At 48.1% G+C, this 14,312-nt stretch overlaps 1 pseudogene; it reads left to right on the top strand.

Annotated features, from left to right (window-relative positions):
- LOC118642183 overlaps positions 1-14,312 on the top strand; it is an 83,295-nt pseudogene that overhangs the window by 52,516 nt on the left and 16,467 nt on the right.

Here is a 14,312-nt window from a genome sequence, read left to right as displayed (position 1 = left end):
CATGTCAGCACCAGAGTGGAAAGCCACCTAGTGAAGAGTCATGCCTCAGTAGACCCAATCAAATTCACACTACAGGTAAAGTGTGTGAATGTGGGAAAGCCCTTAGTAATTGTTTTAGCCTCAGATGACACAAGATGACCCCAACCGGAGAGAAACCATTTAAATGTCATCTATGTGGAAACGCTTTTGTGCAACATTCTGACCTTAGAAACCACAATCAAATGCACACTGGAGAGAAGCTTTATGTATGCCTTCAGTATTTGGAAGCTTTAAAGCAAAGATCTCACCTTAGAAAATACGAGAGCATCCATCCTGGGGATAAACATTGTGAATGTCCTCAGTGTGGGGAAGCCTTTAGTCACAGCTCTGGCCTTAGCCAGCACAAGAGAACCCACACGGAGAGCAAGCACATGTATGTCTCGTGTGTGGGAAGACTTTAGTCAGAATTCTGAGCTTGCTGTCATCACAGAACACACACTCGAGAGAAGCCGTATGAATGCGGCAGCGTGGGAATGCCTTCAGTCATTATGCTAATCTTAGACGACCTGAGAGAACCCACACTGGACAGCAGCCACACATGTCAGTTGTGTGGGAAATCCTTCAGTCACTGTTCTTCCCTTAGACGACGTGAGGGAACCCAACACTGGAGAGCAGTGGTGTGGGAAATCCTTCAGGCACTGCTATTCCCTTAGACAACATGAGGGAAACGACACTGGAGAAAAATTATGAAAGGCTTCAGTGGAGAATCTGCCGGGATAGACAGGACAATCCACAGGAACAGATTTGGAGAAACACCAATCACAGCTTCAGCACTGAAACACAGCAGCAGGCTCAGACATCAAAGAAACACTCATCCACCGTGTGCAAGATCCATTTATCATCACACTTGTTAGACCAGAAAATCCTTTCATGAGTGAGTGGATCCATATGAATGGTATCTATGTGCCAAAGCCTCAGTCACTGGCCTGTTCTCAGATAACATGACAGAGCCCACACTAAACATACTAACAGGGATGTCTTCAGCACCACCTCAGAACTTTAAAGACACTGACAAATTGTTCAGATGGTAACTCATAATGCTCCCTTTATAATTATCGGTAAAATGAACAAACTTCACATGGTTCCCTAGGACTGCGATCACTCTTAAACATTCAGCCAAGAACCAAGAGGTGTGCACGTTAAAATTTAGTGAAGGAATAAACACTAAAACAGGAAATCAAAACAAAAAGCATCTTGAAAAATACCATATATATCCTTACAAATTATTCACCCTGGTGAAGATATTCAGTGTAACATCATGAGAAACCTTTTTTCATAAAGCAATACTTGTGGGATGTGTGAGGATTCATACTGTACAAAACACTCTGCAGGATCACTTAACTCTCAGTCAACACTGATTCCCACACTGAGGAGAGAGCAATCCAAATCAAAGCAGGGAAAAGCTTACTTAGATTTCATGTCAGAAAGTGTGTGTGTGTGTGTGTGAAAACTTTTAAAAGAATCTTTTAACACATAACTCAGCAAATAATTGATACTTTGAAGAAATACAGTTGTTTATAAAAGTTGTGGCATAAAGTGATCTGGGAATATTAAATGTGGAATTTTCTAAGAAACAAAACCTTCAATAGAGCAATGCTTACAGATATTTGAACAATAAAATGTGTTGCTAAAGACACTATATATTGGTCTTCTAGTTTTCCTTATGCAGTTTTGACCACATACAGTCAGGCACGTGGGGAGAGACCCAGACCTCAGGTCCACACAACTGTCTCCAGCGGCTCCTACTACATGCCCCCCTTTTCTCACCCCATCTTCCCTCCAACACCACCTGTCTCCCTTCAAGCCCTGGTGGTGACATGACTGTGATCTTCACTGCCATGTGCCACGTGTCTCTTAATGTCATGAACCCACTCAGGCAAGGTCATGAAGGCAGTATCCAAGACATCTAACTTAGCAATCCTGGTGGCCCCTCAGCCGATGTCTCTGCTGCTGCACCATGGAGACAGGAGAGAGAGTTCTGCCCACCTGACCCACACACAGAAAGCTTTTTCATTTTTGTTCTAAAACCTCCTAATTGAGCTGGGGGGAGGCAGTGAATTCCGTGGCCACACTCCAGATCATAGCTAGATAATTCCTGATTTGTGCACCCACCAGTCACCCCACATTGGATCAGAGCTGTTCTTTCTCCCCACCCCCACCAGCAGCAGCCTAGAAAATAAAGCAGCAGAAAGATCACAGCCCTAATCCTATCAGCCACCACGTAAGCTGGTTTATAATAATTAACGAAACTGGCTCTCCACAAGCAAAACAAATGTTCTCACAATGGCAAGTTTGCCACTTTGTTCCCAGAGATGCAAATGTTGTCCTTCAACGAACACCCACAGAGAACCTCGACATCATGCGGCAATGTCCCGGCAGATCCACCGGCCGGGCCTGTGCCCTTACCACCTGGCACAGTGCCCTGACCATGTGCCTCTCAGAGACCGAGGGGGTGAGCACAGTCCGTGGTAGAAATGGATGTGTCCTTCTATGTCTAAAACCTCTCCCGACGTGATTCTGCTGTAGAGGTGGGGTGGGAAAATGTTAACCGCGTGTGGGGATGACGAGGGATTCATCCTGTTGTCTGCCTAAGATAACAGGTTTCCCCCTGTGTAGCTGAGTTCAGCCCTAATTCTGGGCAAACCCCTCTGTGAGACCGATCGGTGTTTGATTTCCCTTCTCTGGCCATTGGAAGACAGGTGCGCGTCAGTCCGGGAGCACAGAGGAGGTCCTGGGACCGCGCATCTCTGTATTTCTCAGTCCAGTCATGTCCGTGAAAAGGCAACATCCTCAATAGTAAATGCCAGAGAGGCAACTGTCCCGGGAAAGCGCTCAGACGTTTCCACCCCCACCCCCGGAGGCCCAGATCTGCTGGTGCTCACTCTGTCCGCCCCAGTGCGCAGGGGCACGGAGGAAGCTGCCGGCCGACAGCAATGGGCTGAGACATGGGAACCCAGAAGACTGACCATCCCACGAGGACCAGATGTCAGAGCCCCTTGTCAGCCAGTGATAATGTCCTGAGGGACGCATAATATGCAGGACTAAATTCAGGGTCCAGGAAGGGGTTGGATATAGCTCAGGAGACCTGTCTGCCTTGGCAGGAGCCTCACCAGCCAGATACTAAGAGAAAAACTGAAACTGTGGAGTGTCCCGTGGAACAGGAGGGAAATGAGTCCTCACATCTGCCCACTAGGCCTGGCAAGAGGGACCTGCACAGGACTTGTCCTCATCCCACCCGGCTCCAGAGCCAGACTCTTGCATCAGATCTGGCCCAGGTTCCCTTGTGAGCCCAGCCTCCACTTCCAGAACTTCCCTGACTCCCTTCCTCCTGTCTGCCCAGGCCACACCCCAGGCTTCTGTTACAGGGCCCTGCCCTTCCTGCCTCAGTTTACCGACCATGGCAGGGGTACTCCAGAGCTCCAGCCCCACTTGTGAGTCCTGTATATTGCCTTCCTCTCAGTCATAACCTCCTCTCCCCAGTTTACACTAACAGCCTTTAGACCTTCGTCCAAATGTATCCTTCCTTTGGGAATCTTCAGCAACCTCAGTGTCCCTCCCAGGTGCCCTCAGTCCTTGACCCACCCCTTGGGGAGTGGTCCTTGACCAGAGGATAAGATCCTGCCGGGCTCTGGCACTTCCCCCCATGATCTGAGACAGGGTGTCTCCAGGGTTCAAGAAAAAGGATCCTAGAGGTTGGTCCAACCAGAAGAATATAAATCCATTTCCAATCTTTAGAAAATGTCATCCTTCTAAAAGTGACTGAAAAAAACAAGTTTAAAAATTCACTGAAGCCCTGACCGGTTTGGTTCAGCGGTTAGAGCATCGGCCTAAGGACCAGAGAGTCCCGGATTCAGTTCCCGCTAAGGGCATGTACCTCAGTTGCAGTTTGTCCCCAGCCCCTGTTGAGGTCGTGTGGGTGGCAATCAGTCAATGTGTCCCTCTCATGTCGATGTTTCTCTCTCTCTCTCTCTCTCTTCCCTCCCCTCCCCCTCCCGCTTTATCTGACGATAAATGCAAAAATGTCCTTGGGTGTGGATAAAAAAAAAAATTTCACTGTAGATTACTTAATTTACCAGACTCAAGAAGCCATACCCAGTGGGCACATGTGTCTCCCTCTGAAATGGGTGAGGAAGAGGTGGTGCAGCTGCAGGAAAATATATAACCGATCTCACTTATGAATGTACAAACCAAATCAGGAAACCTTCCGTTTAAATGACAACCGCAGTGATTGAAAATAACATCATAAACACAATTTATAAGTAACGCAAGATCGCTTTATGATTCTCCTCAATGCCTCATTTGACATATTTTCGAAGCGAGAGAAACTATCTTCCAGTTTAACTGAGTGACAGCTAACAAGTGGATTGTGTGTACTTAGGTCCATGATGTGGTGCTGGCCCTGCCTGGCCCCTGGGAGGGGATGCCCACGGCCTAGGGCCGCGGTCGGCTCCTTTCACACCAGCAGCACCGCGTAGTGTGCGTGCAGAGGGCACTCCAAGGTCGAGTCTGACACAGGTCCAAGGGTGAGACTAGGGAATCTGCTACAGCAAACGCTCCATTACCAGACCTTGATATAATGTACTGCAGGTTCAGTTGAAAAAATGTCATAAGTAAAAACGAACATCTTGTAAATTTAAAATGCTTTTGATCAAGAGTTGCTTACCATTAAGTTAACAGGTTATTTTTTGTAATTAATTCTCATTTTTTTAAACAAATTTTAGCATATATGCCATATGTTGGGAAAAACCCTGTAGTAATTTTGTCGACATACATTAATATACAATATCTACAACTATGGTCTACATATTTAAATCCAAGTATCGATGCACAAAACAGTGGCCCGCGTCTGACTAGCAGGTGATCACACGCATCCCCCGGGGACTGGCTGCTGTCTGGGTGGTGACTTCCGGCAGCAGTGCTGATGCAGCGAGGCCGGCCGCAGTGGTGCCGGCCGATGTTCCCACGACCCAGCCATGCGCATGTGTTCACTCTCAGTGACGGGTGAATGCACACATTTACTAGACCTATTCAGTATAAATTTAATTCATATAGAAAACTTTTCTGTGAAATTAAACTTTTCATATATACATAATTTTAATTACACAAACATGTCTACATAAGTTAAAACAGGTACACTACCAAATTTGTCAAATTTTTAACATATTCACTTGGAAAACCTACTTTATTATATAATCACCTTGGACTTTGCCCAGCCGGTGTGGCTCAGTGGTTGAGCATCGACCCTGCACCAAGAGGTCGCTGGTTCGATTCCGGTCAGGGCACATGCCCAGGCTGTGGGCCAGATCCCCAGTGGGGGGCATGCAGGAGGCAGATAATCAATGTTCTCTCTCATCGATGTCTCTATCTTCCTCTCTCTTCCTCTGCCTCTAAAATCAATAAAGAAAAACAATTTTATTAATAAAATAAAATAAAAAATAAAGACCTTGGGCTTTAATGGACATCCCCACTCCCGAAGTAGTCCACCATATCAAGGTGTGACTGTGCTGTAATTTGTAATGATACGAATGTATGGTGGAAAAATAATGAAATGTGAGTCGCCACATTTTATAAGTGATGAGGTTAACCATGATGATGAAGAAAGGACGGGAAAGACAGCAGATCCCTGGATACTTCCGCACCAAACCTGATGCTCTCAGACAGGCCTCCGTGCTGTAGCAGCAGGTAAGCGGACGAGGAGCACCTGCTGGTGTCCTCTCTGCACCATGCTGCTCACAGGGGGCGCCCTGACCCCAGCAGTGACGGCAGCGAGCCCCACAGGAAACACCCAGCATTGACTGTACTGGCTGCAGACACGTGTCTGCACAGCACATTCCACCAACACAGCACGGCTGGTGAAGGACCCCACATCAACTGCTACTTCAAAAACCAAACCTGAATCCATGGTCAAATCACTGAACTATATTGCATCCCTATGTACTGTCAAACAACTAACATCACTTACAGGGCTGGGAGGTGGTTGAAAAGGTGAGGCTGAATAGAGCAATGACATTGCAGGATGACTGAAGGTTTATAGAGTTACTGGGGTGATCACACCAGAAGTTTATATATGTCAGTGATTATAGTGTAGACTGGAGCAGACACACCTAATGTAAAACTGAACACCTACCTACTCAACTAAGATGCACTGAGTTAGGAACATGCTGACTGACAGTACCCACCACACCTCGCATCACGTCCAGTTAGGAAAGAGCTTGTAACATTTTTTTGGGGAAAAAAAACAGTAAAAATAAAAGCCTAATTGAAATATGTGACATTAAATAAAGTTTCTTGAAAAAACGTAAAAAGAAATGCCTATTGAAATATGTGACATAAGGTAGTTAATGCATATTCAGAGTGGGGAATATTTTCATGAGAAAACACCTTCAATGACATTCAAAATTCCAACAGATTCCGTCTGAGAGAAGAGGAGCAAGTTGAACAATTAATAATTAAAAGAATTAGACCAACACAGTGCATGTAGCTTTGTATAATTTCCACAATTAAGGGGGCTTATTTTCAGACAGCACCCAGTTAATTATGACTTGGGAGGGTGATCCTGAGAGCGGACCAACACCCCATCCAGGTGAAGGGTGCAGGGTGGACGGTGGGCTCACCCCTTCCAGGTGGACGGTGGAGGGTGGAGGGTGAGCTGGAGTGAGTTAAGGTCAGTGTCAGAACAAGCTGGGACAGGCAGCCCTGAGAGGCAGGAGAATTCCCAGGGGTTCCTGCTGCCCAGGTGGAGGGTTCCAAAGGGTGGGGCCTGGTTTCCAGGGCCCAGACCAGGGTCACCATGGGGGCAGATTCCTTGATAGTAGAGGAAAGACAAATAGAAAGATCACTGGGAGTTCAAATACAAGCCAATCCTAAAATGCAGACACTACCTGATTGCCCACAGGACCCAGACTGGAGATGCCCGGCCTGTGCTGGAGCCAGGGGGGCGGGTTTGGTTGACGTGCTTTGGAAGACATCATGCTCCTCGGAATGAAGTAGAAATAGCCTGAATGGAGAGATTCGTCTTTCCTTCCTCTATGACTCTTTATAACATCCAAGACAGTGTCTCAAACTATCCACGACCAGATGTCCAGGGAAAGAGAGGTGACGAAAGAATCAAGTGTCAGCCACCAGGAGAAGAGGCTGCAGGACAAGTCCCATTCCTGAACATCCACCTCAGGGAAGGCTGTGACAAGCAGTGACACAGAGCACCCTGTGTCCACAAGGAACGACTCAGGGACAATGACTTGAGCACAAGGCAAAGGTCAAATCAAGCCGGTCCCAAAAGGACAAAATTGCGGACTCTTTCCTGGGACTTTCTGGAACAGAGCGCTTTAAGGACACAGGAGACCACGGTGCCGGCCGGTCTGCAGTGAGGGCAGGAAGAGGACCTGCTGTGCATAGAAACCGAGCTGCAGTTGGAAAAACAAAAAGCTGCAGAGGTGGACCATGGTGGCTGAAGCACCGTATGCATGGACTTAATGCCTCAGAACTCCATACTCTGTGCATTACTGTATGTGTTATCTCACACCTGATCAACCACATTAAACAAGGAGAAGTGCAGGGGGGAATAGCATGGGTACCCACAAATCCTCCTTTTCCCCACAGAAGACACCTATTCATAACAGTGAGAACATGGTTAATATACCGTGAAAACACCTAAAAATGCTACAGGACCAAGAACAGTACAACCCTTCAAGACCTGCTTCCATCCCAGGGGATATGCTACTTTGATGCTCACCTCCTATGTCGCACGTGACCTTGAACCAGCATAAAAGTCCAGGAGGACCGCAAACTTCCGCAGTGACCCTCTGGCACCTTGGAGGGTGCATCTCGTCCACTGGAGCTGGTCCGGCAGTGACTGTGCTGAGGATGTGCTGACAGATGGGAGGAGCAGAGCCGATTTCAGGGGGGTTTCCTTTCACTTGGGTCCAGAGATCGTCCCTCAGAGAAACAACACGAGGAAGACCAGGGAGTGCTGTGGCTTTAGGCTGTGAGGTGAGGATTTTTTCATATTCATAGTAAATCTGAGCAGAGAGATGGACAAACTTCATGTTCTAAATGCTCAGTGCTACCCCAAGAGTGAATTCCAAATGTTACGGACCTAGCACTGATTTGTGGGAGCAGGAGGCTGAGCAGTTATGAAACTTGGTAGATTGTGGGAGCCACATACTATAATTACCAAAAGAAATGCCTGCTACTTGTTTTTAATGTTCCAAAAGGCTCCTGTGGAAAATGGTACTATAATATTTCAGAGATGATGTCAATTCCCACACCGAGTGTCCCCTGGTATTCCCACATGTTAATGCAGGGATTAGTCTATCACATAACCTGTAAACAATAGAGTAATAAAAGTTACTACTAAGCTCTTATTGAAACTCTCCAGTGTTAGTTTGAAAGAGTTGCACATTGTATAAAAACAGGTGAAATTTTTGAATACTCTTAGAATTTGTCCCAAGTCAGATTTCTGCAAACTGGTGTCAGCACAGATTTTGCCTAGTAACGATGTAATGAATGTTCTAACATGTCCCCCGGCATGTTACACAGGAAATACCAGCATGCTACACACTCAGTTCACCTGTACTTCCTCCAAAAGGTGAAACATATCCCTAATAATGCATGTATTCGTCTATGACATGGCCTAATCAATGCATTCATAAACTCTGCTAACAAACTCTGTATTACAGTCAGCTGTTGGTCTTCAGTGACCTGAGCACTGGGTAAGACATGCAGTGGTGTGTTTCACACTCAGAATGATTGTGTAACAAGTGGCATTTTGGCATACTGTTTTAAGCACAGAATGTAATTACTAAATAAAACTCCTAATGACCACGTGATACATTTTCCAACAGGCTCTCACTGTAAGTGCTATTATATTATTTCAAAGAACACACCAGTGATGCACACACTGAGTGCAGCTGTGTTCTCACAAGTTAATGCAGGTTTCAGTCTTTGACGTCACTTATCAACAACACATTAGCAAAAGTTCCAGCTCGCCATTTAGGGAGCTGTCCTTCCATGCGCCGTCAGCACCCCACGCTCCAGGATGTACTGGAACCTACCTGCTTTCCCTGGTGAAGGGCCAGACACTCGAGGCTCTACCTCAAGGGCCTCTTCTCCTTCTACTCAAAGGCGACTGACCCCAACAGCAACTGCAGTTTCTAGTGAAGATGGCATGTTGAATGGACGTGTCTCCGCTGTAGGTAAAAACTCCGTTTTAGTACGACATGGGTCGGTGCCACCCCAGGCTTGGGGATGTAAAACACGTCCCAGTGATGGAAGAGGGGCTTCCAGTTACAGTTCTGTTGCCTGCAGGCTGGACAGGGGCACAGAGCTGTTTCACTCTCAGGCTGTCGCTTTTTTTCAGCCCCTTTCTATAACTAGGCCCCAAACCCTACTGGGGTTCAGACTACCAGCTGTCACTTCCAATAGGCATGACATCACCTCCTTATTTACAGCTATATCCAATTCTTCAGGTAGAGTGGGTTCATAGACACCAAGTACTTTTATTTAATTAATTAATTTACCTATTTCTTTTGATACCAAGCAACTTTACCTGTGTAACTGCACCTTTTCATTTCTCAGTGGCCTGCCAATACCTTTGTTACCCTTTCTTATAAGATCATACAAAGGTTATAGTATCTGGGCTAGAAGAGGGATAAAGGCCCTCCAATAACCTAGTAACCCAACATATTCTTGCAACATTTTTCTCACAGTGAGTGAGTGAGGAATACGCTTGTACTTTATTTATAACAACGTCAGGTTATACTTTCCTCTCACTAGGCCAGGTAACACCCAAAAACGTGACAGCCCAGTTGCATGTTGCTGTGGTTTACGGCCAATTCTTTTGTTTCCAGGTGCACTAGCACCCGTGGAACACAGTGTTCTTGAGTTTGGAGACAAATAGAAGTGGGCACAAGTCCCTTACCAGCTTGACTTTCTGAGGACTGATTAGCTGCCTGGTGGCTAGCACTGCTCCCTACAGTGTCACAGGTCCACGAGGAGGGGCCGAGATGCTGCTGCATCTGCTCTCAGTTCCCTTCATTCTGCCAACAGGGCATCTGTGCCCCTGAGGCTAACATCTTCCCTGCCACTCTGGATAATTTGTGCACAGGAGAAGCACCCAGCTTACTCTGGTAAATCTGCAACTCAGGCTGGGTGTGCCCACCAGCGGAGCTGAGGAAAGAAGCTGGGTGCTACTAAAGAAGTGTCTTGATCCGTGGTTGTGATCTCAGACGCTGTGAACAAGCCCTTGGCTCCATTTTGAAGTTGCCCAGCTTTGTAGGTGCCCCAGACGCACTGCAGACAGGGCTGTATTCACTGCTGTGTGTACCCTCGCCTTGAAGAAGTGGTTAAATCTCTCCAGCACTAATGAAAGAGACTCTGGAGAGACAGAAGTAAAATGTCAGTGCTGAAAGGGGGTCTGGGCTCCCCACAGCATAGAGATTTACAGGGCTCTTTACTTAATCCTCCGCCTGGGATACGGGTGTTTTGGAACCTACCTCGGCAGCTTACCCCAGGTGCTACGTGGAAAACCTCCACTTCCCAAAGAAAATTATTGGCCTTTGACAGTGCGCCCCCCATGTTAATCTGGATAACCTTCATTCAGATTTTGAGGTTCGAGCCTTACACTGCAGCGTTGGAAACTCCGTTTCCAAAGAATGAAGAGACCCTGAAATACTGTGTACCCTCTCGTATTGGAAGGATGCTTCCTTTGCATTCTCCACACAGAACCCGAGCCTAACAGAGTCACACCCACCATCATAAAACCGAAAAGCTGGAATCGGATATTATGTGTGCAGGAGGCTGTGGCCACACACAGAGCTACTCAGGTCCTGGGCCAGTCCCGGGTTCTGAGGCCGACAGGCAGGAGGTGAAAGCTGGGAAGTCTGAGCCTTGCCAGGAGCTGAGGGGAGAGCCGGGGGGAGTCCGAGTGCTGAGATTGCCTCTCCCAGTTCCTGCTCAGAGCCAGCCTAGGCTGGAGACACCTGCTGCTGCTCCTCCCAACAAACTGGACTTGCCCAGCATGGAAATGGCAACAATCAACCTTCCAGCCTGAGCCTACCCGGAGCGCAACCACCCTGCGCTGTGGGAAGTGCTGCTGCAGAACAGCCTCAGAGTGCGGTCCGGAGTCGCTCTCCCAGCCTGTGAGCCTTTCCCGGCTGTCCTGCGTGTGCATGCTGTTGGACTGTCACTCCCTCCCTCCTTCTCGATTTATCTTTGTCTCCCTCTATGTCAATGTCTCTCAATGTTTCTCTCTGTGTTTCAATCATTTTGTAATGTATGGGGCAGCCCCTGTGATGGAGCTTGACTTCCGAGCCCTGGGTGTCGAGTTCCCGTTAGCAGCCCCCACCACTAGCATAACTTAGCACACCGGATGTGCCTGGTATTCCAGCGCTAACCAGGGTGGGGACTGCTTGCACTAGGTTGGAAAATCACTTGTGAATTCTGCCTCTCTCAAGGTTTTTCTTTCTTTCCCTTTGCCTCCAAACCCTTCCGGACACGTTCTGCACTTCTGTGGACCAGCCAGACAAAACAGTTGCCAAAAGAAACCCCAAAACCAAAAGAAAAGAACCACCCAATGGGACGGCTGGATCCCTGGAATTCCATGGTAGAAAACCACACACAAAATGTTATGCAAAGGCCCGGAGAAGCATTATTGCATACATAGAAAAAACATCCAGAGGGCAGCGCAGGCTCATCAGGGGTGCACGTCTCGGCAGCTTCCCCCAAGCCCGCCCACGGCCAAGGGCACGGGACCCCGGGGGTGGTGATGGCTGAGCACGGGCGTTGTCAGTGGCGGGCAGCGGCAGCCTGGCCGAGGGCACCAGTACAGTTCGCTGTCCCCTGCGTGGCTGCTGAACTAACACCACCATCATCACCACCACCACCCGAGTTCCTGCTTGTCCTACTGGGTGCGCCGCTGACACCTGGCCTGCCGGCCCCAGACCCCGGTGCTGCGCAGCCGCACAGCCGCGCCCGAGCCCCGCTCCCGCGCCGCGGGCCCAGCGCAGACCTGCGGCAGCACCTGCCCAGGCGCGAGAGCGTGAACTACGGCTCCATCCGATGCCGCTCTGGCGGGACACACCAGCCACTGCTCCTGCGACCCCGCAGCCTCTACAGCGAGACAAGGGCCTCAGCAGGCCCCTCCTCCTGCCACAGACGCGCCTTCCTCCCGCCGCTTGGCTCGTCCGGTGCCGACTGTCACACCGCGGCCACCTCTTTGTGGCGCAGTAATTCCAAGGGCGCGCCTGCGTGCGATGCTGTGGGCTCTACAGAAACTCCACCGGGTGCTTCGACTCGTTATGAAAAAAGAGGGAATTCAAACCAGGAAACGAAAACCTAAGATCATGAATAAGTCAAAGGCTTGCTCTGGTAACAGCAATAATTCTGTCCCACTGACTCCATTTCCCACCTCTTCTAACGCAGCTGATTGCAGCAAAAATGCTTCCCCGCAACACAACCGACAGCCTCGGGCGGGTGCCCGGGTGACGCCGGCACAGAGGAAGCACTAACCCGGGAACAGCAGCTCAGTACTCAGGTCAGGATGGGCTGCGCATGGGCGTCAGCCTGGCCTCGCCCCGAAGTCTCGTCCTCCTGGGTGAGGCAGGGCTCCTGGTGCGCGCTGGCCCGGCCTCAGCCTGCTGCGGGCGGGGCCCTGGGACCTGCGGTGACTGTGCCACACTGCAAACCGGGCGAGTATGCTGCAGAACATCCCTCTGCTGCGGGATTCCCGTGCCTTTATTTTCAAAGAGATGCATTTCCCAAGAGGCTTGCTCTGCTTTACCAGCCATCCCCTGTCAGTGAGGAGCCAGGGGGAGACAGCGCTTCCTGGGGAGGCTAGGGCAGCCCCTGCAGCCGCCTCTGCCCTGGACACGGACTCCAGCCGGCCTGCCTCTGGGTCTGCCAGGGCATCTGCGGGGCCACCTCCAGAAACCTGGAATAAGACAGGGACCTTGCAAGCTAAGAAATACTGAGCTTTTTAAAAAAAATAATAAAAAAGGTTTTATGTTCATTGCCCCAAATCATGTGCTGCTTCTGATCGGTTTGGGTTATTCCAGAATTTCTTCTGATCGGTGTGGGTTATTCCAGAATTTCTTAATACCTTTCCACACCCAGATTTCACATTTGTTCAGGGACAAGACCATTTGAGGCCATTTGGTACACACCTCTGGGGCCCAGTCGGTTCATGAGGTCACTTGTAAAAAATATTACTCAGTTTGCAGACTGCATTACAACTGTAATGTTTCTCAAGGTTCATGTTGTGTGACTGATCTGTCGGAATTTGTAAACAGGGTAGCAAACAAGATATTTTTCTTCCATGTATACAATAATTTTTTTAAGTGAGATTTGTGTTGCAGCAGTGTTAAATCATTTGCATTAGATATAACAACATTTTTTATAATGAATGTAAACATTTTAAGTTAATGGTACTTAAATAGTTTAAAAGAAAAATGTTAACTTAGACATTCTTAGGCTTCTTTTACAACTACATCCCATTTCTGTATTTCCAATTGTAAAGTGAAATATTTCAAGAACAAATCTTCTCTCAGGAAAATTGCCTTTATTCATGTGTTAAGAATTCTTATACAAGAATGTCAATATCCCCCCTTTATTTCACTGTGTAATATGTTCTGGAAAAATTGCAACAAAACTTTACTACCTAACAGACAACATTTGTAAATACTCTAGTATCTGTACACACTAAGACGAAGTCTCTAGAGTGTGACTAACCCATAGGCAGGCTGATTTACTTTAATTTTTTATTAATAGGATGTCATATTGGAAACTAGAGTTTTAAAAATAAAAAGGGTATTCTTTTGTCTTCTGTGAAAAAGAAAGAGAGAGAGAGAGAAGAAGGAAGGAAGGAAGGGAGGAAGGAAGGAAGGAAGGAAGGAAGGAAGGAAGGAAGGAAGGAAGGAAGGAAGTCCAGTCATGGTCACTCATTCCACAAAACTAGTGTGTCTGTGTGTGTTGCCTTTCATGCAATTACACGTGTGCCAGGTGTGATCCCACACACCCATGCTAAATAAAGATGTCCTTTTCCTCTTAGGAAACATTGTTATCTGGAGGGGAAGCCCTGGCATAGACTGTTTTGCTATGAGGAGAAAGTCACAGCCATTAATAAGGAAGTCCAGGCAGTCCTGGGGTAGCATCTGCCTTACAGCTTGGGGGAGGGAACAATTCCACCCACGGCTAACTTGGCAACTTTGTGCCCAAAGGAGCGTGACCATGAAGCACTGTGAGCTGTGGTAGCCTTCCATGCCACTTTAATAATGCTG

This window comes from Molossus molossus, unplaced genomic scaffold, assembly GCF_014108415.1.
Source record: "Molossus molossus isolate mMolMol1 unplaced genomic scaffold, mMolMol1.p scaffold_m16_p_3, whole genome shotgun sequence".
In the NCBI taxonomy this organism is placed as follows: Eukaryota; Metazoa; Chordata; class Mammalia; order Chiroptera; family Molossidae; genus Molossus; species Molossus molossus.
The sequence above is the reverse complement of the archived record's forward strand: the minus strand, read 5'-3'. Positions and strand labels throughout refer to the sequence as shown.